Source organism: Rhinoderma darwinii, chromosome 4, assembly GCF_050947455.1.
Source record: "Rhinoderma darwinii isolate aRhiDar2 chromosome 4, aRhiDar2.hap1, whole genome shotgun sequence".
Classification (NCBI taxonomy): Eukaryota; Metazoa; Chordata; class Amphibia; order Anura; family Rhinodermatidae; genus Rhinoderma; species Rhinoderma darwinii.
The window spans coordinates 286,312,527-286,338,475 of record NC_134690.1 but is presented as its reverse complement, the minus strand read 5'-3'; the positions used below and the strand labels follow the sequence as shown (position 1 = coordinate 286,338,475).

The 25,949-nt window shown below is 45.0% G+C and overlaps 1 long non-coding RNA gene across 1 annotated transcript; it reads left to right on the top strand.

Annotated features, from left to right (window-relative positions):
* Nucleotides 1-1,986: 1,986 nt before the first annotated feature.
* On the top strand, nt 1,987-24,271 carry LOC142761142 (uncharacterized). The gene is made up of 3 exons (XR_012883520.1): nt 1,987-2,716; nt 23,518-23,581; nt 23,944-24,271. It is a non-coding gene; the product is annotated as an uncharacterized LOC142761142 (long non-coding RNA).
* Nucleotides 24,272-25,949: the final 1,678 nt, after the last annotated feature.

Below are 25,949 nucleotides of genomic sequence, written 5' to 3'. Positions count from 1 at the left end.
TGATACTGTCTGCTCAGCCACTGTATCTAATCCTATCATGTGTGATACTGTCTGCTCAGCCACTGTATCTAATCCTATCATGTGTGATACTGTCTGCTGAGCCAATGTATCTAATCCTATCCATAGTTTATAGGGTTGTAGTGCTATAGATAGGTTATCTCGTATACACACGTACAATTTTTTTGGGGGGACCCATATGTATTGGGGCTATTTCCCCTGACATTTTAAGTCCTTAGTGACGCCCCCGGCTGCTAGTGCTGCATTGTTGGGTCACTTAGGAGACCCAGCAATGCAGCTGAAGGCTGGGGACCGTCGGCCATGAGAAGTTTGCGGGGGGGGCCCAATAAGAACTTTTGCATCGGGGCCCATGAGCCTTTAGCTACGACCCTGTCTGCTATCTATTAGGCCAGTGGTTTCCAACCGAGGTACGCCGGCACTCGTCTCAACCACGGCCGTGCTTTCTATCCTCCTCCTCACAGTGCGAAATACATGTAGGGAGGAGGAGATTTTTTGCAGCCTCCGTAGATGGCACCCCCCTTCCTGTACATAGCGCCAGCAGAATCCCCCTGTGGGGCTGCAGCAGTCACATGGGATGAAACATCAATCCCAGGAGGCCAGCCTGGACGAAGAAGCAGAGAATTCTGGGTAAGTATAAGTTGTTGTTTTTTGAGTTACGTTTTTTGTGGCGGAATTACAGCTTTTCCGCCGCAAAAAATGCAACATCTGCTATTTTTTGGGGGGTTTGACCTCCCATTGAATTCAATAGGAAAAACCTGCACCAAAAAAGCAGCGATTACGCAAATATAATTGGCATGCTGCGGATTTTTAAAAAATGTACCGCAGGTCAATTTCTGAGCGCACTTTCCATTCATTTACGTAGTGTGTGGATTAGATTTGTTCAATTCTTATCCACTCTGCTGCTACTGTATTATGCATTGGATTTTACGCAACAAAATCCATTGCGGAAAATCCACAATATTTATGCTATGTGTGAACTTACCCTTAAGCACGTTCCCACAGAGTTTTTTGCAGTTTGCAGGTGGAAAAATCTGCTTCAAAATTCCTTCAGGAATTTTGAGGCAGATTTTGACCTGTCTGCACGCTGTTTGCCGCATTTTTCGCTGTGTTTTTCACGGCGTTTTTCAGCTGAGCCATTGAGCACCGCTGGCAAAAATGCCACGAAAACCAACATGTCAATGGGAGGTCAGAGACGGAAACGCCCAAAGATAAGGAATGTTGCTTCTTTTTCCCGCCAGAGGTTTTTACTGCTCGTGGCATAAAAAAGCCTCTGTCTGCGTTTTTGGCTGTTTTTATGGCGGTTTCCACATCAAAAAAAGTGCCAAAATACTCTGTGTGAACTAGCCCTTACTGTGGGTTGAAAATACAGTATCTTTCCTGACATGACCTGCACAAAATCGTGATTTTTTTTAAATGTAAACATACTCTAGGGCCATTTTCTCACGCTGGGGATTCTTTCAGGATTTAGGTGTGGATTTCGCTCCTAAATGCAAACAGAATCCGCCAACATTCCACCAGCAATGCAGTATATTTTTTTACCTTTTTCACAGCCTCAGGACAAAAGCTGAAAAACCGCAGTTTAGGCCATACTCAAATTACATTTGCCTTCCATTTGGTCTGCGACAATCTCCAGTTTTGCTAGTACATACTGTCAATATTGGTGGCATATCAACTTTAGCTTCCGTTTGCATCACCATTGATATCAATGGTGACAGAAACATTGCTAATGTCTTCTCTCCTTATCTCTTTTATCTGTTCTTCTGTCTGTCAGGTGCGGATTAGTATTAGTATTTAATCCCACCTTCTTCTACCTCACCCTTGCTTGAGCTCAGCAGGATGCAATACAGGTAACAAACCACCAAATAACCTGTACTTCCTTACAGACTGTGGAGAATACCCAGAACTCCAAGCAGAGAGCCGTGTAATAGGCAAGATCCAAGATTTCCTATAAGAAGGGAAGATACCAAATAGGGTATGGCATGGTAATATTAGTGGCGTTAACAATTAGTAGAGAAAACATCTATATGCTGAGAATGGACTGTTGCTCCGCAGAGTTTTGGATCCCATCAACCAAAACAGGTTGTACCATATTGTTATCCCCAGGAGAGATGTCAGAATTGTCATGGAACATACCACAACAAGTCCAGACATTTCGGTGTCCAGAAAACTGAATCTACTATCCGCAAGCAGGTTTACTGTGTTGGTATGAAACGGGACATCGAGAAATGGTGTCGGGAATGCTCAACCTGTTTCTTAGCAAGAAGTGAGAAGCCAAACCAAAAAGCTCCTTGGCATCCGATAGTAAGTCAGAGACCTCTGGAAATTGTCGCCATCGACCATGCAAAAATGGAGCCAAGTACATCTGGATATAATTACGTCATGACCATCATCGATCACTACACTAAATTTGTGGTCGCAGTTACTGTTTGGGACCTTACTGCAAAGAGAATAGCAGCTGTGTTACTGAAATCTTTTATGCATCCTTACGGTTGTCTGGAGTAGATTCTGACAGACCAATGTTCAGCGTTTGAGTCCCAGCTGTTCCATGAACTGTGCCAATTATATGAATGTAAGAAGCTTAGGACAACTGCCTACCATCCACAGGGAAATGGATTGTCTGAGAAGATGAATCAGACTCTCATAGGCATGTTGAGGACTCGGAAGAGAGGAAACTGGCCTTCCGGTTGCAGGACTTGACGTATGTATACAATAATACTGTCCATTGCTCCACAGGTTATACACCATACTACCTGATGTTTTGTCGTCAAGGAAAGCTGCCTGCTGACAATACCCTAGATGTATGTTTCCCAGATGACATCAATCCTCTGCCTAAAACTGATTGGGTGAGTGACCAACAGAGACGCCTAGCAGATGCCAAAGTAGTTGTCCAGATAGAATGGAGGAAGCTAGAATGAGGCAACAAAGGGACTATAACCAAAATGTCACAGCTGAACCATTCCAGTTTAGTCTAATTAAAGAACAACCATAGGACCAGAAAAATAGACACTAAATGGGAGAGAACACCTTACATTGTGAAAGATATCCCTTATCTAGGTACAGACACTTATCAGATTCAGCGTGAGGGAAAATCTGCTCAACTTGTTCATCACAGTAGACTTAAATTGTGTCTTGAGCCAGAATCTACCCAAACAGTGTTTCCTGAACCAGATGAAGTCAGGAGAGAACCTGAAGAATTGCTACCCGTTTCAGAAATTACTTCGCCAGAGAAGCTGCCAGATAGTCATCCTTAAAGTTGGCCTCATTCTCCTCTAATGAACTTCTTCATCCCAAGATAGGAATCTGTATTGATAGAAAACAAAGTGTCCACATTTCCAGAAATATCAAGTCCTACAGAGTTTCTGCTGACCAGTGAATCTGTGAACACGCTGGGGTATTGCTCAGGAGGTTCCATCTTCGGTTCCCCAATAAGCCAGGTCCACCTAGAAAGGGTCCAGTGGCCCCTCATAAAAGGGGGGGGGGTACTGTAAAGGATCTGCCAGACACAGCTTCTGTGTCGACGCCCGTGGGTAATCAGTCTGCACCTGCTCCTATGTCTGTGAGACTGACTCCATCTTCCACCACTCAGGATGGCAGGCTTAGGAGTGGGAGAGCCTATCACAGCCTGGCCAGACGGAGCTAGCTCCCGCCCACTGTCTATTTATACCTGCCTTTCCTGTTCCTCCTTTGCCTGTGATTCTGCTCTGCTTGTTTCCTGGCTCTGCTGCTGCTGCTTGAACTACTGATCCTGTGCTTGTTATTGACCTTGGCTTACTGACCACTCTCCTGCTCAGCGTTTTGTACCTCGTGCACTCCTGGTTTGACTCGGCTCGTTCACTACTCTTGTTGCTCACGGTGTCTCCGTGGGCAGCTGCCCCGTTTCCCTAGCTTCTGTGTACCCTTGTCTGTTCGTCTGTCTTGCACTTACTGAGCGTAGGGACCATCGCCCAGTTGTACCCCGTCGCCTAGGATGGGTCGTTGCAAGTAGGCAGGGACTGAGTGGCGGATAGATTAGGGCTCACCTGTCTGTCTCCCTACCCCGTCATTACATAATCACAGGCCCATATACCTAGTCTACCCTGGTCCCTGACACAACTGTGGACCCCCTTGAGACCCTGGCTCAGCAAATGCAAGGCCTCTCCCTACAGGTCCAAGCCCTGGCTCAGAGGGACAACCTGCATGATGCTACCCTGGTAGTGCCCCCCACCTCACCTCTTGAACCCCACCTCAAGTTGCCTGACCCGTTCTCAGGGGACCGGAAGACTTTTTTCTCCTTTCGGGAGAGTTGTAGACTATTTCCGATTAAGACCCCACTCCTCAGGTTCTGAGAGCCAGCGGGTGGGTATAATTATGTCCCGGCTCCAGGACGGGCCCCAAGAATGGGCCTTCTCCTTGGCTCCTGATGCCCCTGAACTTTCCTCCGTTGATCTTTTCTTTTCTGCTCTCGGGCTCATTTATGACGATACTGACAAGACTGCCTTTGCCGAGAGTAGGCTGGTGACCTTACGTCAGGGTAAGAGACCTGTTGAGGAGTATTGTTCTGACTTTAGGAAGTGGTGTGTAGCTTCTCGGTGGAATGACCCTGCTTTGATGTGCCAGTTTAGATTGGGTCTGTCGAACGCCCTGAACGACCTGTTAGTTAGCTATCCCTCTTCTGACTCCCTAGATCAAGTTATGGCTTTAGCGGTACGTCTTGACCAACGTCTCAGGGAACGACGACTTGAACGTTTTTGTGCCTTCTCCTCTGACTCCCCCATGATGCCTCCCGAGGTTCCGTTGCTTCGTTTTTCCACGGAAGACTCGGATGTACCTATTCAACTCAGGGCCTCCGTGTCTCCCCAACAACGTAGAGAGTTCCGCAGGAAGAATGGTCTCTGCTTCTACTGTGGGGATGACAAGCATCAAGTGAACAACTGTCCTAGGCGTAAGAATAAGCAGCCGGAAAACTTCCACGCCTAAGTGATCATCGGGGAGGTCACTTGGGCGCACAGGTATTTCCCGTAAATATGAAACCTAATAAAATCTTGCTTCCCTTTCAGGTCTCTTTTGGTGGTAGGTCTGCTACCGGCAGTGCCTTCGTGGATTCAGGGTCTTCTGCTAATATTATGTCTGTGGAATTTGCTATGTCTCTAGCTATGCCATTGATTGATTTGCCTAAACCTGTCCCAGTAGTGGGTATCGACTCCACTACTCTTGCTAATAGTTATTTTACACAGCATACCCCTGTTTTTGAACTCCTTGTTGGCTCCATGCATTTGGAGCAGTGCTCTGTACTGGTGATGCAGGGATTATCGTCCGATTTGATTTTAGGCCTTCCCTGGTTGCAGATGCATAATCCCACGTTTAACTGGAATACTGGGGATCTTACCAAATGGGGTAATGAATGCATGACGCCATGTTTTTCTGTTAATTCTATTTCTCTCCCTGAGGAGGTGAACACTCTACCTGAGTTTGTTCAGGACTTCGCTGTTGTTTTCTCTAAAGAGGCCTCCGAAGTGTTACCTCCTCATAGAGAATACGATTGCGCAATCAACTTGGTACCAGGAGCTAAACTCCCTAAGGGTAGGATATTTAATCTCTCTTGTCCCGAACGTGAAGCCATGAGAGAGTATATCCAGGAATGCCTGGCCAAGGGTTACATTCGCCCCTCTACTTCTCCGGTAGGTGCTGGCTTCTTCTTCATAGGGAAGAAGGATGGTGGTCTTAGGCCGTGCATTGACTACCGGAACTTGAATAAGGTCACTGTAAGGAACCAGTATCCCCCCTTCCTTTGATTCCTGATCTCTTCAATCAGGTTCAGGGGGCCCAATGGTTCTCTAAGTTTGATCTACGGGCGGCTTATAACCTTATCCGCATCAAAGAGGGGGATGAGTGGAAGACTGCGTTTAACACACCCGAAAGTCATTTCGAATACCTCGTCATGCCCTTTGGGTTGTGTAATGCTCCCGCGGTCTTCCAGAATTTCATAAATGAGATTTTAAGAGACTACCTGGGGGTATTTCTTGTACTGTACCTTGATGACATACTTATGTTTTCCAAGGACTGGTCCTCCCAAATTGAGCATGTCAGGAAGGTGCTCCAGGCCCTTCAGGAAAACAAACTGTTTGCTAAGACCGAAAAATGTGTGTTTGGGGTGCAGGAGATACCATTTTTGGGTTAAATCCTCACTCCTCATGAATTCCGCATGGACCCCGCCAAGGTCCAGGTTGTGGCGGAATGGTTCCAACCTGCCTCCCTGAAGGCGTTACAGTGCTTCCTGGGGTTCACTAATTATTACAGGAGATTTATTGCTAACTTCTCGGTCATCGCTAAGCCTCTTACGGATCTCACTCGCAAAGGTGCTGATCTCCTCCACTGGCCTCCTGAGGCTGTCCAGGCTTTTGAGGTCCTTAAGAAGTGCTTTATCTCGGCCCCAGTGCTGGTTCAGCCCAACCAAATGGAACCATTCATCGTGGAGGTTGACGCCACCGAGGTGGGAGTGGGTGCTGTCTTGTCCCAGGGTACCAGGTCCCTCACCCATCTCCGTCCCTGTGCCAACTTCTCCAGGAAGTTTTCGCCCACTGAGAGTAGCTATGATATTGGCAACCGCGAACTCTTACCCATTAAATGGGCATTTGAAGAGTGGCGTCACTTCCTTGAGGGGGCTAGGCACCAGGTAACGGTCCTTACCGACCACAAGAATCTGGTTTTCCTAGAATCTGCCCGGAGGCTAAACCCGAGACAAGCTCGATGGGCGCTATTTTTTACCAGATTCAACTTTGTGGTCACTTATAGGGCTGGGTCTAAAAATATTAAGGCTGATGCACTGTCGCGTAGCTTCATGGCCAGCCCTCCTTCGGAGGAAGATACTGCTTGTGTTTTGCCTCCAGGTATAATCATTTCCTCTATTGATTCTGATTTAGTCTACGAAATTGCGGCTGATCAAGGTTCAGCTCCCGGGAACCTTCCTGAGAACAAGCTGTTTGTTCCCCTGCAATTCCGGCTAAGGGTACTTAGGGAAAATCATGACTCTGCACTATCTGGCCATCCAGGCATCCTGGGTACCAAGCAACTCATTGCCAGAAACTACTGGTGGCCTGGGTTGCTTAAAGACGTTAAGGCCTACGTTGCCGCTTGTGAAGTTTGTGCTAGGTCCAAGACTCCCAGGTCCCGACCAGCGGGCTTACTATGTTCTTTGCCCATTCCCCAGAGACCTTGGACCCATATCTCCATGGATTTTATCACCGATTTGCCTCCATCTCAAGGCAAGTCGGTGGTGTGGGTTGTAGTGGACCGCTTCAGTAAGATGTGCCACTTTGTGCCCCTCAAGAAACTACCCAATGCTAAGACGTTAGCTACCTTGTTTGTCAAACACATCCTGCGTCTCCATGGGGTTCCTGTCAATATTGTTTCTGACAGAGGGGTACAATTTGTTTCATTGTTTTGGAGAGCCTTCTGTAAAAAGTTGGAGATTGATCTGGCCTTCTCCTCGGCCTTCCATCCCGAAACTAATGGCCAAACTGAGAGGACTAATCAGTCTCTAGAACAATATTTAAGGTGTTTTATCTCTGACTGTCAATATGATTGGGTCGCCTTCATTCCCCTCGCCGAATTTTCCCTTAATAACCGGGTCAGTAACTCGTCAGGGGTCTCCCCCTTTTTCTGTAATTTTGGGTTTAATCCACGGTTCTCCTCCGTTTCACCTGGTAGTTCCAACAATCCTGAGGTAGAGGTCGTTCATCGGGAAGTGTGCACAGTCTGGGCCCAGGTTTAGAAGAACCTTGAGGCATCCCAGAGCATACAAAAGACTCAGGCAGATAGAAGACGTTCTGCTAACCCCTTGTTTGTGGTCGGGGATCTGGTGTGGCTATCTTCAAAAAATTTGCACCTTAAAGTCCCGTCCAAGAAGTTTGCTCCCCGGTTTATAGGGCCGTACAAGGTCATTGAGGTCCTAAACCCCGTCTCCTTCTGACTGGAGTTGCCCCCGTCTTTTCGAGTACACGACGTGTTTCATGCCTCCCTCCTTAAACGCTGCTCCCCGTCCTTGGCTCCCTCGAGGAAACCTCCGGTCCCTGTTCTCACCCCTGAGGGGGTAGAATTCGAGGTGGCCAAGATTGTGGACAGCAGAATGGTCCAAGGCTCCCTCCAGTACCTGGTCCATTGGAGAGGATACGGGCCTGAAGAGAGAACTTGGGTACCCGCCCGGGATGTTTACGCTGGGGTATTGCTCAGGAGGTTCCACCTTCGTTTCCCCAATAAGCCAGGTCCACCTAGAAAGGGTCCTGTGGCCCCTCATAAAAGGGGAGGTACTGTAAAGGATCTGCCAGACACAGCTTCTGTATCGACAACCGTGGGTAATCAGTCTGCACCTGCTCCTATGTCTGTGAGACTGACTCCATCTTCCACCACTCAGGATGGCAGGCTTAGGAGTGGGAGAGCCTATCACAGCCTGGCCAGACGGAGCTAGCTCCCGCCCACTGTCTATTTATACCTGCCTTTCCTCTTCCTCCTTTGCCTGTGATTCTGCTCTGCTTGTTTCCTGACTCTGCTGCTGCTGCTGCTTGAACTACTGATCCTCTGCTTGTTATTGACCTTGGCTTACTGACCACTCTCCTGCTCAGCGTTTGGTACCTCGTGCACTCAAGGTTTGACTCGGCTCGTTCACTACTCTCGTTGCTCACGGTGTCTCCGTGGGCAGCTGCCCCGTTGCCCTAGCTTCTGTGTACTCTTGTCTGTTTGTCTGTCGTGCACTTACTGAGCGTAGGGACCGTCGCCCAGTTGTACCCCGTCGCCTAGGACGGATCGTTGCAAGTAGGCAGGAACTGAGTGGCGGGTAGATTAGGGCTCACCTGTCTGTCTCCCTACCCCATCATTACAATCATCGTGTCTGTTGCCATATCTGCAGAAAGTCCCTGAAGGCAGTCAGCTGCAGGCACCTGGGACATAGTAGAGACAGGAAGAGGTATACGAGGATGTTGGCCGTAGACGATGAAGAACGAACTGGAGGTCGTGGACTCACTAGTATAGTTATTATAGGAGAACTCAGCCCACGGGAGCAGCTGCACCCAGTCATCATGCCGTCTGGAGACAAAGTGCCACAGATAGTTCTCCATAATCTAGTTAACACTTTCGACTTGTCCATTGGACTGAGGATGATAAGCCGAGGAGAAGTCCAACTTTATACAGAGGAGACCGCAGAGTGCTCTCCAGAACTGTGAGGTGAACTGGTCCCCTTGATCCGAGACAATATGCAGAGGCAAGCCGTGCAGCCGGAAGATGTGTTGAATGAAGAGATCAGCCAGTCGAGCAGCAGAAGGCAGGCCAGTCAATGGAACGAAATGAGCCATTTTAGAAAATTGATCCACTACCACCAAGACCACACTGCATCCAGCAGAGAGAGGCAGATCAGTAACAAAGTCCATTGCAATATGTCGCCATGGGGCATCAGTCACAAGCTGTGGTTGGAGCAGACCAGCTGGTCTGGAGTGGGCAACTTTATTTGCTGCGCATACCGTACAGGAGGAGACAAAGTCTGTGACGTCTTTGCGAAGCGTAGGCCACCAGAACTGACGGGCAATTACGTCTCGGGTCTGACAGCTTAGAACTATGACCCCCAGCGAAGGATTCTTCCTCTGTCTGCCAGACGTACAAAAGTCCTTCCCAGAGGAATGTCACTAACTTGCAGAAGGTTAACAGAATAGATGCAGGAAGGGTCGATAATATTTGGTGGAAACTCTACGGTCTCCTCTGTTTCAAATGACCTAGACAAGGCATCGGCCCTCACATTCTTGTCGGCAGGTCGGTAGTGGAGCTCGAACTGGAACCGAGAAAAGAACAGCGACCATGTGGCTTGACGAGGATTCAGCCGTTGGGCCGTCTGAAGATAGGTCTGGTTCTTGTGGTCCATGAAGACCAGGATAGGATGCGCTGCACCTTCTAGTAGGTGTCTCCACTCCTGCAGGGCCAGCTTGATAGCCAGTAACTCCCGATCCCCAATCGAGTTGTTGCGCTCTGCGGGAGAAAACAGCTTGGAGTAGTAGCCACATACCACAGTCTTGCCTTTCGAACCTTCCTGGAATAATAGTGCGCCAGCACCAATAGAGGAGGCGTGCACATCCAACGTAAACTGTAGGGATACATCGGGATGATGAAGAATAGAGGCTGACGTGAAGGCCTTTTTTAAGGTTTTGAACGCGGTCTCTGCCTCTAGAGTCCATACCTTGGTATTCATGCCCTTTTCGGTAAGAGTAGAGATGGGAGCAGTCAATGAAGAGAAGCTGGGAATGAACAGCCGGTAGAAGTTGGCGAATCCTAGGAAGCGTTGTGTGGCCCGTAAGCCTTGGGGGCGTGGCCATTCCAGGACAGCATTTACCTTCTCAGGATCCATTCTGAGGCCTTGATCGGAGATAATATAGCCCAGGAAGGGTAGAGACTTTCTTCCAAATACGCACTTCTCCAGCTTGGCATAAAGATGATTCTCCCTTAATCGCAGCAGAACCTGGCGGACATGGCTCTGATGAGTTACTGGATCTGGGGAAAAAATCAAAATGTCATCGAGACACACCGCAACGCAGACATAGAGGAAATCACGAAAAATTAAATTGACAAATTTTTGAAACACCGCTGGGGCGTTACACAGGCTGAAGGGAATAACCATGTATTCGTAGTGCCCATCACGTGTATTAAACGCAGTCTTCCACTCGTCACCCTGACGAATCCGGATTAAATTGTAGGACCCCGCAGGTCTAGTTTAGAAAAAATGTTTGCCCCCGAATGTGATCAAAGAGTTCAGAGATTAACGGCAATGGGTATCTGTTCTTTACCGTGAGCTGGTTGAGACCCTGGTAGTCAATACAGGGTCGGAGGGATCCATCTTTTTTCTTGACAAAGAAAAACCTGGCTCCGGCTGGGGATGAGGATTTCCTTATGAAGCCCCTCTCAAGATTCTTCTTAATGTAGGTCGACATAGACTGAGTTTCTGGTAAGGAGAGAGGGTACCACGGGGAGGAGACGAGTCAGGAACTAAGTCGATAGGTCAATCATAAGCCTGATGTGGTGGCAGAGTCTCTGCTTCCTTCTTGTCAAAGACATCCAAGAACCGAGAGTAACAAAGAGGCAACCCTGCCAATGACTGAGACGAAAGAGACTGAGGCGGATCGATATGCCCCAGGCAGCGGTTGAGAGACTTGGGACCCCACTGGAGAACCTCTCCAGAGTTCCAATCCAGGATTGGGGCGTGTAGACAGAGCGAAGGCAAACCCAGCAGCATGGGGTTGATGGCCTTGGGCAGGACAAACAGGGAGATGAGCTCAGAGTGAATAGCTCCCACTTGAAGCCTCAACGGCTTGGTTACCGACAAAATTGGGTCAAGCAGTGGCAGTCCATGTACCGAGGCAACGTTCAACGGCCTTTCCAGCAGAACATTGGGCAAATGAAGAAGGTCCACCAGGTCTTGGCAGATGAAATTGGCTGCAGAGCCAGAGTCCAGATAGGCAGAGACCAGATGGGGCCTCTCGCCAGCGACGATGGTCACAGGAATGAACACTTTGGAGGAGAGTTCTCTATTAAATGCTGTATCACCCAGGGTTGTCTCTCCAACCAATCCAAGGCGTTGGGGTTTTTTGGCTTCTGGGGACACAGACGCACATACATGGCCAGCGAGGCCGCAATATAGACAGAGTCCAGAGGTGAGCCTGCGCTGTTTCTACTGTACTGTCAACTTGAGCCGATCCAGCTGCATCGGGACCTCGGGTGAAGCAAAAGAAGAAGGCAAGAGGGGTTGCTGGAAGTTAGGCGCCAGTCTAGGAAGTCGTCTCTCTTGTCGCATTTCTTGAGACCTCTCTCTGAGCCTTATGTCCACTCAAGTGGCAAGTAGAATCAAGTCGTCCAAGGAAGATGGTAGATCCCGAGCAGCAAGTTCGTCCTTGATCACGGATGATAGACCATGCCAGAAGGAAGCTACCAGTGCCTAATTGTTCCAGGAGAATTATCCTGCCGGGGTCCGGAACTGGATGGTGTATTCGCCCACGGAGGCGTCCTCCTGGCGAAGGTTCAACATAGCAGTGGCTGCCGACGAGACTCGTCCAGGCTCCTCGAACACGGTACGGAATATCTGCACGAACTCCTGGAAGTCTCGGGTCCCTGTCGTTTCCGCATTGGGTTTGCCCATGACAGAGCCTTGCCGGAAAGTAGGGAGATAATGAAGGCGATCCTGGCTGCGCCTGACGGGAATGCTCTGGCCTGCAGGGTATAGTGGATATGATACTGGTTAAGAAATCCCCTGCACATACTTGCGTCTCCATGAAAACGAGGTGGCAATGGCAGCGAGAACCGCGGCTCAGGACCGGAGCTGCCAGGAGGTGTAGCAGGAGGATCAATCGGTGGAGCTTGAACTGGAGCAGGGAAGGAAGCAGCTAACGCTCCTAGCTGTTGTGCCATGGAGTCTACTGTCACATGAAGTTGATCCTGTTGTGCTCGCAGATCATGCAGGTCCGCCTGCATGGCTTGGGAGGGTGGCAGGCCTTTAAATTGACCAGCGGGGTCCATTACCTGAGCGTACTGTCAAGGCACGGGTGTGGACGCAATTGGCCGTACCGCGTAGCGGAATAGCAGCTGACCAACTAGGTACAATACAATGTCTATAGTTCAGAAAGGGTACCTGAGGCAATGTAGACAGTAGCGGTGACACAACTTGACTTTTACTGTAGATGGCACAGCAGATGCAGCGGAAGACACGACTTGACTTTCACTGTAGATGGCACAGTAGCACGGGATACAGGGTACAGGCAGCAGGAACGGGTAAAACTGGGAACTGGAAAACACTAGGAGACCATTTGCAAGACAAACTTTAGGTATACAAAAATGCTCAGGCAAAGATCCAGTGGGCAGATCCCTTTTTATAGTCCAGCAGCATTCTGGGCTAATTACTGATTTTTAACAACTGGACGCATACTGGCCCTTTAAGGCCGGGCACGCATGGGCGTGCGCGCCCTGCGGGAGACAGTCTCAGAACCCGGAAGTGTGTGCCGGCGTCTCCCTGGAGGGAGATGCCACCGAGAACACAGATGTCCATGGCAGCGGCTGTCAGAGGATAAGTCTGAACGACGGTCCGTGACCATAGACGTTAAAGTATGTGTGTGATCCTGGCCTTAGAAATGTCTTTTTCAAACACAAATTAAATTTAACATACAAACAAGTCTTATTTAGGTCAACAGGATAAAGGGCAGCAGCATTAGAGTGCAGTCACACATGGTGCATTTGCTTTGTATTTCAGCAGTATACACTATATACAATATACAATGTGGAAAACGTTACAATGTATGCCTACAAGGCCTTATTCACACAAACATGTTATACGTCCGTGTGATGGCCGTTAAACCAACGGCCATCACACGGACCTATGTAATTCATTGGGGCCGTTCACACGGCCGTTGTTTCAACAGACCGTATGAAGGGTCCATGAGAAAATATGACATGTCCTATTTTTTTGTGCTTCACACATCCCTCCATAGACTCTAGTCTTTGGGGGATGCGTGCTAACGCATTCCGCAGGAAAAAGCACAGATGCACTGTAGAAGTGAAAAACAGCCATTTCTCACATCCGAGACGCTCAACGCTCGTGTGAATCTAGCCTAAGAAAAATATTTTTCAACGCAAGAAATGGAAAAATCTGTCTGAGTTGCTGAATATTTTTCCCATTGGACACTGTAAAGTTTTCTGCATTGTATTTTTACAATACAAGGCAAATATATGCCATGTGTGACTGCACCCTTACTGAACACCACGTAAGGTGTGTAATGTTGGGTTTGTGGACCCACTGGACCGTACCGCCTTGGTTGTATGGCAGCTGGCCAACAGGGCGCAAGAAACAGTCTATAGTTCGTAGAGGTTACCTGTGGCAGCTCGGACAGTACCAAGGCAGGCTCGGCTGGGACTAGTCAACAGGCAGGCGTGGTGTAGCAGGACAGGCGTGGTATGCAGCACAGCACAACTACAGCTTAGCATGGCACTTGACTCGGATAGCAAGGGATATAGGATACAGGTACAGGAAACACTGGGAACTGGAAGACACTAGAAGACCATTTGCATAGACAAACTAGGATATGACAAACAACGCTCAGGCATGGGAGGAAGGGCCTGGGACCTTCTTATAGCCCAGGATGCTCTGGGAGCAATCAGCTCAATCTCCCACCTGCGTGCGCTTTGGCTTCTTAAGTCTGGACTGAGCTCGCGAGCGCACCCTGGTGGTCACTGTGGAACAGGACGGCCGTATGTGCAGACATCTTTGGAGAGAAGGGCGTCGACACGATGGAAGGAGTTCGTAGTCAGCGAGCACGGACGTTACAAGGTGAATGAATCAAGTTCAAGCTAAGATAGGTCACCCATTGTATTAACTTGGACCATAATAACAATGATAATTATATTGGCTATGCTAAAAATAATTCTAAGCAGTTTTTAGGAAAAGAAGACAAGCCGCTGTCAGACACTTCAGAAAGAGGTTTATCTACTGGCATAACAAAGAATCGGGCATGTTGAAATCTTACCTGCTCAATCCTTGGCAGGTGTCAGGGAGCATCCGGATGCCCTCACACACATTATTTTGTCGTGGGATCCGCCGATATTAAAGGGGTTGTGCGGGCACGGACTACTGATGACCTATCCACAGGATAGGTCATCAGTTTATGATCGGTGGAGGTCCGACACCCAGACCCTGCACCAATCAGCTGTTCCGGCTTCCTCCAGGCACCAAATATTATGCACTGTATGCAGTGTTCGGGGCCAGAAGAAGATGGCTCCATATATGTCATAGCGGCTATGCTACAGAACTGTAGCTCTGCTCCTATTCTATGACCAGAGCCATCTACTTCCGGCATGGACGTGCCCAAAGGTAGCCGAAGCAGCTGCTCGGTGTGAGGTCCAGGTGTCGGGATTAACTGATGACCTATGGATAGACCATGGCATCTAAGTGGTTTGTAGCTGATCGGCATCCCCGCTATGGCAACCAGAGGCCTAACAATGTCCTCCTATTCTGCCAAGTATGGCAGAGGCAAGACCTAATAGGCTGCCTGTCAGTGTGACACTTAGGCTGGGTTCACCCAACCTATTTTCAGACGTAAACGAAGCGTAGTATGCCTCGTTTTACGTCTGAAAATAGGGCTACAATACGTCGGCAAACATCTGCCCATTCATTTGAATGGGTTTGCCGACGTACTGTGCAGACAATCTGTCATTTACGCGTCGTCGTTTGACAGCTGTCAAACGACGACGCGTAAAAATACAGCCTCGTCAAAAGAAGTGCAGGGCACTTCTTTCAGACGTAATTTGAGCCGTTCTTCATTGAAGTCAATGAAGCACAGCTCAAAATTTACGGCTGTCAGAGAAGCCTCGCAAAATGCGAGGAGGAGCATTTACGTCTGAAATGAGGCAGCTGTTTTCTCCTGAAAACAGTCTGTCTTTTTAGACGTAAATGCCTGCTATCGTGTGCACATACCCTAACTGTTCTAATGCATTGCAATGTATTAGAATAGCAGTCAGACAGTTGGACCTTCAAGTCCCCTAAGTGGAAAAAAATGTAGATTTTTTTTTTGTTTTTTTTATAAAAAAAGAAACGTTTCAAGTAATAAAATAAAAAAAACAGCCTTTTTCTTATCAAGTCCTACATTATTAGGAAAAAAAATAAAAATAAAATAAACCATACATAATTGGTATCGCTCCGTCTGAAACGACCTGAACTATAAAAAAAATTATGATATTTATGGAGCGTGGAGAACGCTTTAAATAAAAATAAAAAAATAAAAACAATGCCAGATTTGCTGTTTTTTGGTCAACTTGCCTTCCAAAAATTAGAATAGAAAAGTGATCGCATATATCCAAAAATGGTACCAATAAAAACTATACCTCGTCTCACAAAAAACAAGCCCTAATACTGGGACTAACAACTGGGCGTGTATTATGTGCGTACATCAGAGCGTTTTTACTTCTTTTACTAGCTGGGCGTTCTGACGAGAAGTATCATCCACTTCTCTTCAGAACGCCCAGCTTCTGGCAGATCACGCTGTGACGTCACTTCCCCAGGTCCTGCATCGTGTCAGACAAGCGAGGACACATCGGCACCAGAGGCTACAGATGATTCTGCAGCAGCATCGGCGTTTGCAGGTAAGTCGATGTAGCTACTTACCTGCAAACGCCGATGCTGCTGCAGAATCAACTGTAGCCTCTGGTGCCGATGTGTCCTCGCTCGTCTGACACGATGCAGGACCTGGGGAAGTGACGTCACAGCGTGATCTACCAGAAGCTGGGCGTTCTGAAGAGAAGTGGATGATACTTCTCGTCAGAACGCCCAGCTAGTAAAAGAAGTAAAAACGCCCCGATGTACGCACATAATACACGCCCAGTTGTACTTTTACTTTTCAACACGCCCAGTTGTACTTTTGCAAGCCTCATTTGCATAAATACAAAAATGGTCATATCTTGGCCAAAAATGCTCGTTTTTAAAAAAATAAAAACGTTACTGTAATCTACATTGCAGCGCCTATCTGCTGCAATAGCAGATAGGGGTTGCAAAATCTGGTGACAGAGCCTCTTTAACAACTATGCCAGAATTGCTGTTCATTGGTCAGCTTGCGATCCAAAAAATAGGATAAAAAGTGATCAAAAAGTCACATGTACCCCAAAGTGGTACCAATACTCGTCCCACAAAAAACAAGTTCCATACACAGAAAAGCAAAGAAGTTATGGCTCTCAGAAAATGGCGGCACAAAAACATGATTTTTAAAAAAAAAAAGTTTAATTGTGTAAAAGTAGTAAAACATATAAAAACAATATACATTTGGTATAGCCATAATCGTACTGACCCACAGAATAAAGTTAACATGTAATTTATACAGAACAGTGAACACCGAATTAAAAAAAACAAACAAAAAAACTATGCAGGAATTGCTTTTTTTCTTTATCACTTTGCCTCCCAAAAAAAATAATAAAAAGTGATCAAAAGTTACATTTAACCCAAAATGCTACCAATAAAAACTAAAACCCGTCTCGAAAAAACAGCCCTCATACCATACATCAATGAAAAAATAAAATAAGTTACGGCTCCCATAATTCAGGAAAGAAAAAATATGCAGATGTCCAGATCCAAGGGGAACATTTCATCTGTTTCAAGAAGCGATTATCAAGGCCCTAATATTTAGGAACCAGGAAGGGGAAGGCTCAAACATATCTACTGGAAGTGAGGGCACCAGTGTTACACCAGGACAACGCTTTCCCTGCAAAATTCCCCAAAATGCAAAGGTGCAGAGTGAGTACCAAAAGGGGCGTAAGAAAGGACACCACTTATTATTTCGACTCTGGCTATAAAGGATTTATTCAAAGAGTAACACACATCCATGGATAAATGTATTATTTTGTTTAACCCATTATTACACCACCTTATTATGCCCAGAATTACTCTACCCAGCTTACCTATGACCCCACATTATAAACTGAAATACCAGTAAAACTCCAAACAACACTGCTACCAAGCAAAATCTGTGCTCCAAAAGCCAAATGCCGCACCCCCCCCCCCCTTTCTGAGACCTACACTGTTCCCAAACAGCAGTTTACTTCCATATATATATATATATATATATATATATATATATATATATATATATATATATATATATATATATATATATATATGGCTTTGCCATTCCCGGTAGAACCCATTTAATAGATTTTGGGGTGTGTGTCTTCAGTGGCACAAGCTGGGCATAACATATTTGCCACTACACCCCTAAATAAATGCAATTGTGAACCAATACTGTTTAAATCGCCAATTTAGGCCTCACATTTGCATAGTACTCTTTCAATTCTGAGCACTGTCGTATGTCCAGACAAAAGATTAGGGCCACATGTATGGTGTTTCTGAAACCTGGAAACACAGCAAAATAAGTAAAGAGCTGTATTTTCATGGTGGCACAAGCTTGGCACCGAAATGGCATATCTATGGAAAAATTTTAAATTTTGCTCTGCAACATCCACTGCACACTAATATCTGGGAAACACCTGTGGGGTTAACATGCTCACTACACCCTTAGGTGAATGCCTTAAAGGTTAACTAAACATTCAACAAACTTCTGACGTCATAGTGACATTTCAGAAGTTTTGATTGGCTGGTTCCGAGCACTGAGGCCGCCACCAATGGCAAAAACAAAGCCGCAGAAGTGCTCCTGTGAGCGCTCAGCCGCTTTGTTTCTGTTTGGCTTTTCCCGAAAATCAATGTAGCGGTGTACGGGCTCAATAGAAAGTCTATGAGCCTGTACTCCGCTACATCGGCTTTCCAAATTCTAATAAAATCTATGAAACACCAGTGGGGTCAAAATGCTCACTACACCCCTAGATTAATTCCTCGAGGGGCGAACTTTCACAAATGGAGTCACTTTTGGGGAGTTTCCACTGTTACCTTAGGAGCTTTGCAATGTGACATGCTCCGGAATAACAAATCCAGCAAAATCTGCGCTCCAAAATATGGGGTATTTCCGTACTTGGAAGAAATTGCTATACAAATGTGTGTGGGGGGGCTTTTTCTCCTTTATTCCTCATGGAAATAATTATTTTTTTAACTAAAGGACATCCTATTGGAAAAAATTACATTTTTCACACCCAAATTCTAATAAAAACTATGAAACACCATTGGGGTCAAAATGCGCCCTAGACCCCTAGATGAATTCCTTGTGGGGTGTAGTTTCCAAAATGGGTTATTTTTTGGGGCGTCCCCTTTGTTTTGGCACCACAAGACCTCTTCCAACCTGACATGGTGTCTAAAATATAATCTGATAATAAGAAGGCCCCAAAATCCACTAGGTACTCCTTTGCTTCTGGGGCCTGTGCTAAAGTCCATTAGCACACTAGGACCACATGTGGGATATTTCTAAAAACTGCAGAATCTGGGTAATAAATATTGAGTTGTTTTTTTCCTCTGGGAAAAGCATTCGGTGTTACAGAAAAAAAGGATTAAAATTAAATTTCTGCAAAAACAAATTAAATTTGTCAATTTCGCCTCCACATTTCTTTAATTCCTGTGAAAGGCCTAAAGTGTTAAGAAACTTTCTAAATAATGTTTTAAATACTATGAGGGGTACAGATTTTAAAATGGGGTGATTTATGGGAGTTTCTAATGTATGGGCCCCTCAAAGTCACTTCAGAACTGAACTGGTCCATAAAAAATTGGCTTTTGAAATTTTCTTGAAAATGTGTGAAATTTCTGCTAAGCCTTGTAACATCCTAGAAAAATAAAAGGATGTTCAAAAAGCAGTGCTAACATAAAGTAAACATGGGAAATGTTAATTAGTAACTATTTTGTGTGGTATTACTATCTGTCTTACAAGTTATAGTTAGTGTTTTTCACAAATAAGCAGTGAATGTATTGAATGTATTGACCAAACTTTACATTTGAAATAAAGTACAATGTGTCACGAGAAAACAATCTCAGAATCACTTGGATAGGTAAAAGCATTCCAAAGCTATTACCACGTAAAGTGACACATGTTAGATTTAAAAAATGAGGTTCTGTGTGGAAGGTCAAATGTGGCTGCAGCGGGAAGAAGTTATCCTATCTGTATATGTAGTTTATGTTTGACATCTTGGATGGGAGATTATGAAAGGAGACCTAACACTATTTCTTACTATCTGCTTTTGACCCCATTGAGTCAAGATTTGTCACTGAGTATTACACCATAGACAGGATGAGCTATAACATTTTGCAGAATGAGTGTCAAGCAGTGGAGATTTCTTCAAAACTTTTCCTGCGAAATGCAAGCACTGGCTCTGCAGCTGTTGCTGTATATCAACTTCTAGCATGGCTCTCTAGCTGGAGGTTAAGGCTATGTTCACACGGGGTATTTTGCCAAGTTTTTTGACACGGAAACCGCGTCGCAAAACTCGGCAGATTTCAATGGGAGGCGTCGGCGTCTTTTTCCCGCGAGCAGTAAAACTGCCTCGCGGGAAAAAGAAGCGACATGCCCTATCTTCGGGCGCTTCCGCCTCCGACCTCCCATTGACTTCAATGGGAGGCAGGAGAAAGCGCATTTCTCGCTGTTTTATGCCCGCGGCGCTCAATGGCCGCGGGCGAAAAACGGCGCGATAATTGCCGCGAAAATCGGCGTGCAGGGAGAGGAATATCTGCCTCAAAGTTCCAAACGCAATTTTGAGGCAGATATTCCTCCCCCAAAATACTCCGTGTGAACATAGCCTAAAATAGGAATTTAATATTTTCTATATTTGCTCATAAGCTTATCTTATTGGATGACTATTCTGAGACTGTAAGAGCTTCTCATAAGATTTATATTTCATTTTTGATATATCAGGTTACCAGTAGTTTAATATTTATATTGATTTTATAGGATTCTCTGTTGTACATCTATAGAGAACTCAATATTTTGTTTTCAGGGATGAATGTGTTTGCTTCATGGAAATATTCCTGAAAAAGAGGTGAACCCATCCTGTTTACATCTGTACCAGGGTCCCGTTCTGACGTTCCTTCTGTGCTTCCCGTCAACTACGCTATTCATTCCATCAAAACAATGGAACCCTTGCACAACTGAGACAAATGGAAAACATTGGCACCGGATCAAATGGTGATGCAAATGGAAAAGTATGGTTTCGGTTTGTTTCAGTCAGGGTCCCGTTCTGACGGGAAGCTCCAACTGAACGTCAGAACCGGACCCTGCTGCAGATGTGAACGAAGCCTTATGTTTCAATGTAGCAAAAAAACCTCCCTTGCATAAATTTAGAAAGGAACCTTTATTTACATTAATCCCCTCAATGGCGCAGTTTAGTTTGGGCCTTAAGTTTTAGAGCCCTTTTTTAAATCTGATGTTTCACTTTATGTGAGAATAGCTTCACAAGGCTTTTACCTAACCAAGTAAATCTGAGGTGTTTTTTTCGTGACATTGTACTTTATGTTGATGGTACATTTTGGTCAGTAAGTTTTGCGTTTAATTGTAAAAAAAAATAAAAATAAATGCAAAATGTACTAAACATTTTGAAAAATTAGCAATTTTTAAAGTTCCAATCATTTTGTGTATGACAGGTGGTCATACCTTACAAAATTATTAATAATTAACATTTACCATGTGTTTACTTCATGGTAAATAATCATTTTATAACATCCTTTTATTTTTTGCAGTGTGCTAGAAGGCTAATAAACTTTTAAGGAGATATGAAAATTAAATTTTTCGTGGACCAATTCTATTCTAAAGTGACTTTGAGTGACCAATATAATAGACAGAGAGCAATTGTGACCCTGGGTAGTCAGCAGGTAAAATATATAGTCAACAAAAGGAATGCCTACAGGCAAACAAAAACCCTTATTTCCTGACTACCCACAATAGAATAGGAAAATAAACTAACAAATTTTTATTGCTGTGTGGCACTATATACAGTCGGAGCTGTACAGCACTATATACAGTGGGAGCATATGGCGATATCTACAGGGGGCTGTATGGCACTATCTACAAGAGGGAGGTGGGGGTGCTATCTACCAATGGGGTGTTACACTGTCTATAGGCGGGGCTATATAGCACTGTCTACAGGGGGCTGTATGGCACATTCTACAGGGGGCACTATTTATAAGGGGGGCTGCTTGTGGCACCTGGGGGGGGGGCCCGGTCAAGAGTTTGCTATGGGGCCCAGTCTTTCCTAGTTACGCCCCTGGTTGGAACTCCACAGGTCAGAAGCCTCAGACCTGTTTTTGATTTATTTGGCGAGGATTCCTCTGAGGGCTCTTTTATGGATAAGAACATGGCCGCGATAGTGTTGAGCCATGTGGATTCGGAGGATGCCCAGAGCACACACACTACTCCAGAATTGGCAATAGGGGGGCTTACAGGATATTCTGGTGACAGAATTCTTATTGACAGATTTGCACAGCTTTTATAGCAAGAATTAGAGAAAGCTTGCACTGAAATTACAGTACATCTAATTTGAAGGCTGACTTTAAAGACCTGGAAGATAGAATTGAAGCTATAGAGAGTAAAATGGATGACACTATCACTAAAGTGAATCAACATATTGATCGAATTGAAGAAATATATACTGAATTTGAGGAAGCCCAATGTAAAAGGGAGGACCTTGAGAATCGGTTCTGAAGGGATAACTTTAGAACTAGAGTACTTCCTGAAAATATGTTTTACTTGGAAAAAGTTGAGCATAATCTTTTTAAGGATCTTCTCCCAGATTTGCCCCAACGCTACTATGATATTGATAGGGTCCATAGATCCCTAACTTCTCCAAGCCCAGATGGCCTTCTGCGTGATATTGTAGTTTATCCACGTCATACCTCTAAAGAACGGGTGAAGAAAGCTTCCAGGGAGAAGGATTCCATAACACAGAGATATTACAATTCAGATCTTTGCAGACATTTCTCTGCGTAAAATCCAAAAAAGGAGAAGCTTTAAACCTTTACTGTAGTTACTACAATCTAAGGATATTAAATATATATGGGCATTTCAATTTCGCTTGATATTTTAATACCACAACCGCACTCACAGTTTTTCCACCTTCCAAGCTGCAGAAGAATTACTGGAAAATTTAGGATTCCTTACTAGAGAAAGACAAGATATCTCTAAGAAACCGTCCACTCCACGCCAAAATTGTCCAACTGATAAGATATCAACCCTGTGTGTAGCGTCCATAGCCGTGGGCCGTCCGGTTTACTTACCTCCCGACGCCCGCAGCCATGGATCTGTGAGTGCTGGTCCCCATCTCCTTCCTAGGAGACGCCAGAGCTCACTTCCGGTCCGCTGTGTCGCATAGGGTGCACGCGCACGCTCGTGCCCGCTCTTAAAATGCCAGCGCGCGCACATGAAAACAATCATTATCATCAACTCACATGATTTCCTGGACTATAAGAAAGCCTCTGCCCTTCTGATCCTTGCCTGAGCGTTGTTTGTCATATCCTAGTTTGTCTAAGCAAATGGTCTCCTAGTGTTTCCAGTTCCAGTGTTCCCTGTTCCTGTATCCCGTATCCTGTATCCCGTGCTATCCTGGTCAATGCCGTGCTGTGCTGTAGTCGTGCTGTGCTGTATCTTGGCTGTCCTGCTACTCCACGCCTGACGTCGACCTGCTGCCAAGTCCCAGCCGAGCCTGCCTTGCTACTGTCCAAGCTGCCACAAGTACCCTATACGAACAATAAACTTTGACCTGCGCCTGCTGGCCAGCTGCCATACCACCAAGGTGGTACGGCCCAGTGGGTCCACGAACCCTACATGACACTGTGGAGCCTGAAATCAAAGAATCACGCCTCCAGACGTTTTGATACCTAAATAAAATGGTCTGATCATCTCAGACTTGTCTTTATTTATAATGGACTGGTATCCTTATTCCGCAGGACATCACCATTGTGAGACTTACGCTAACTGTTGGACAAAATAATAATAATAATTGGTTGCTATTATGCCTTTCATTTTATGTTTGTTTTTTTTATAGATAGAGATTTATGCTATTTCTTATTGTGGAATACTAAACAGCCTTTTTTCATGACAGCTGTCGCTTGCTCAGAAGAAATTGACATTTACCCTCCTGTGATAGGACTGATTTGAGACCCAAGGTACTTTTTCCTCGATCTGATCATTCACATTCCTTTCATATGGTTTTTAGCAGATTTTTTCATATGTTTATATGGTGTTATGAAATATATAACTTCTTACCTCCCCATTCTCCTACTTTGTCCTTTTTCTTTATTTTCCTTTACTTATCCTTTCTCATGTTTTTGTCACCTGTGATGGCAGGACTAGATCTACAGCCAAACTTTGTACACTATACGATGGCTAAACTACTACCTTCCTTTAACATCCTCACACATAACGTTCAGGGCTTGAATAATCCGGTAAAGAGACGGAAAGCTTTTCGTTATTATTATTCTATGCATTGTGATGTTGTATTTCTACAAGAACTAAATTTTTCTTCCAGATTCTGTTCTAGATTTATGCATTCCCGATACCCAACTTATTATATGGAATTAGCGGACGAGAAGAAGAGAGAGTGGGCATATTTTTTTGCGGAGCATACATTCTTTGTACGTCAGAATACTGTAACAGATCCAGAGGGCAGGTACCTTCTGATCTCTGGGACTATTCATGATGAACAGGTTACATTTGTTAATTTTTACGTCCCTAACATCAGACAACTCCCCTTTTTTAAATGTCTGGGTAGGGTTACTATTGGTGGCGATTCCAATGTACCTTTGGATCATAATCTGAATAAATCCTCTGACAGGAAGTCCTCCTTAACACCTCCCCCTGTTCATGGTTTACATTAAGCCAAACTACTTCATTCCAATGACATAGTAGATGCATGGCGCTCTATCCACCCTGTGGTAAGGGTCTAAACTCATTACTCTGTACCACATAATTCTTATTCAAGAATTGATTATATATTTCTCTCATCTAGACCTGTCACCAGTATTTTACCTATTAACACCTTGGTGACCAGCCTGTTTAGGCTTTAATGACCAAGCTATTTTTTACATTCTTCCATTCAAAGAGCTATAACTTTGTTATTTTTGCGTCGACATAGCTGTATAAGGTCTTGTTTTTTGCGGGACAAGATGTATTTTTAATAGCACCATTTTGGGGGACATATAATTTATTGATTAACTTTTATTAACCTTTTTTGGGGGGATAGGAAAAAAACAGCAATTTCACCACATTTGTTTGCGTCCTAAATTTACACAGTTTACCGCGTGGTATAAATAAGACAATAACGTTATTCAGCGAGTTGTTATGATTGCAACAATACCAAATTAGTATAGTTTTCCTATGTTTTACTACTTTTGCTCAGTAAAAATACTTTTTTTTTCAAAATTATTTGTTTTTGTGTCTCCATATTTGAAGAGCCATAACTTTTTTATTTTTCCGCCGATGCTGCTGTATGAGCGTATTTTTTTTTGCGGGACGACTTGTAGTTTTTATTGGTACTATGTTGGAGTACATGCGACTTTTTGATCACTTCTTATCACATCTTTTAATACTAAAAGAATCATGTCTTCAATCCGCAAGCCTTTCTGAGTTAACCCCGCCTCCTTACTTTTGATTGACAGCTCCTTCCTGCACAAACTGATTCCTGCAATTGCGCATCAATGCCCTCTTCTGGTGCATGCACACAACCAGGCACCATAGCAGCGCATGCGCAGCAACTGGATTTGAGGCCCGGCCGAAGCAGGTAAGGGTGTTGGACCATACATGGCGGCACATGTGCTCTATCTCAGACGAGATTTCGGCATTCAGGGCAGGCAAACAAGACAGCTGTATTATTACCATAAAAGGCACTAAATGTTTGCAGACTGTTATTTACGGTAGGTGGAGGAGTTTAGGAGAGGGGATAACTGCATTCTCTTACGTATAATCCACAATATCTCAAGCAAATTAATTTTTATTAGAAAACTATATCACTGTCGACGTAGTTTTGACTGCATTGTATCCCTTACACAGGGTAAAAACTCCAGATAATATAAAAATTTTTTCTGATATCTTAACCCCAAATCTTGTCTCCCTTTTTAACTCCCTAAGAAATCGTAATACCCTTTGACCGGAAGCTCTGAGAGCTTATATATCAGTCATTCCAAAATTGATAGAGATCATACTTTATTTGAAAACTGTTGGCTCATATCATTGATTAATAAGGGTCTAAATATTCTCACCAATGTTATGGTCTGTAGAATTAATACTTTTCTGGAGAAATGTATTTACCCTGATCAGGTAGGTTTTGTTCCGAATAGACAAGTTGCTGATCAAACACGTAGAATAATAGATTTGATTTCTCTGGTACAGTCCCAATGGGATGGTTCTATTCAACCCCAGACTCTTTGTCTTTCTCTAGATTTACAAGAGGCATCCGATTCCCTACATTGGCTTTATATGTTCCATATTTATTGGGGATTTGGTTACAATTTTTTAATGCTGTTAAAAGGGATCTAA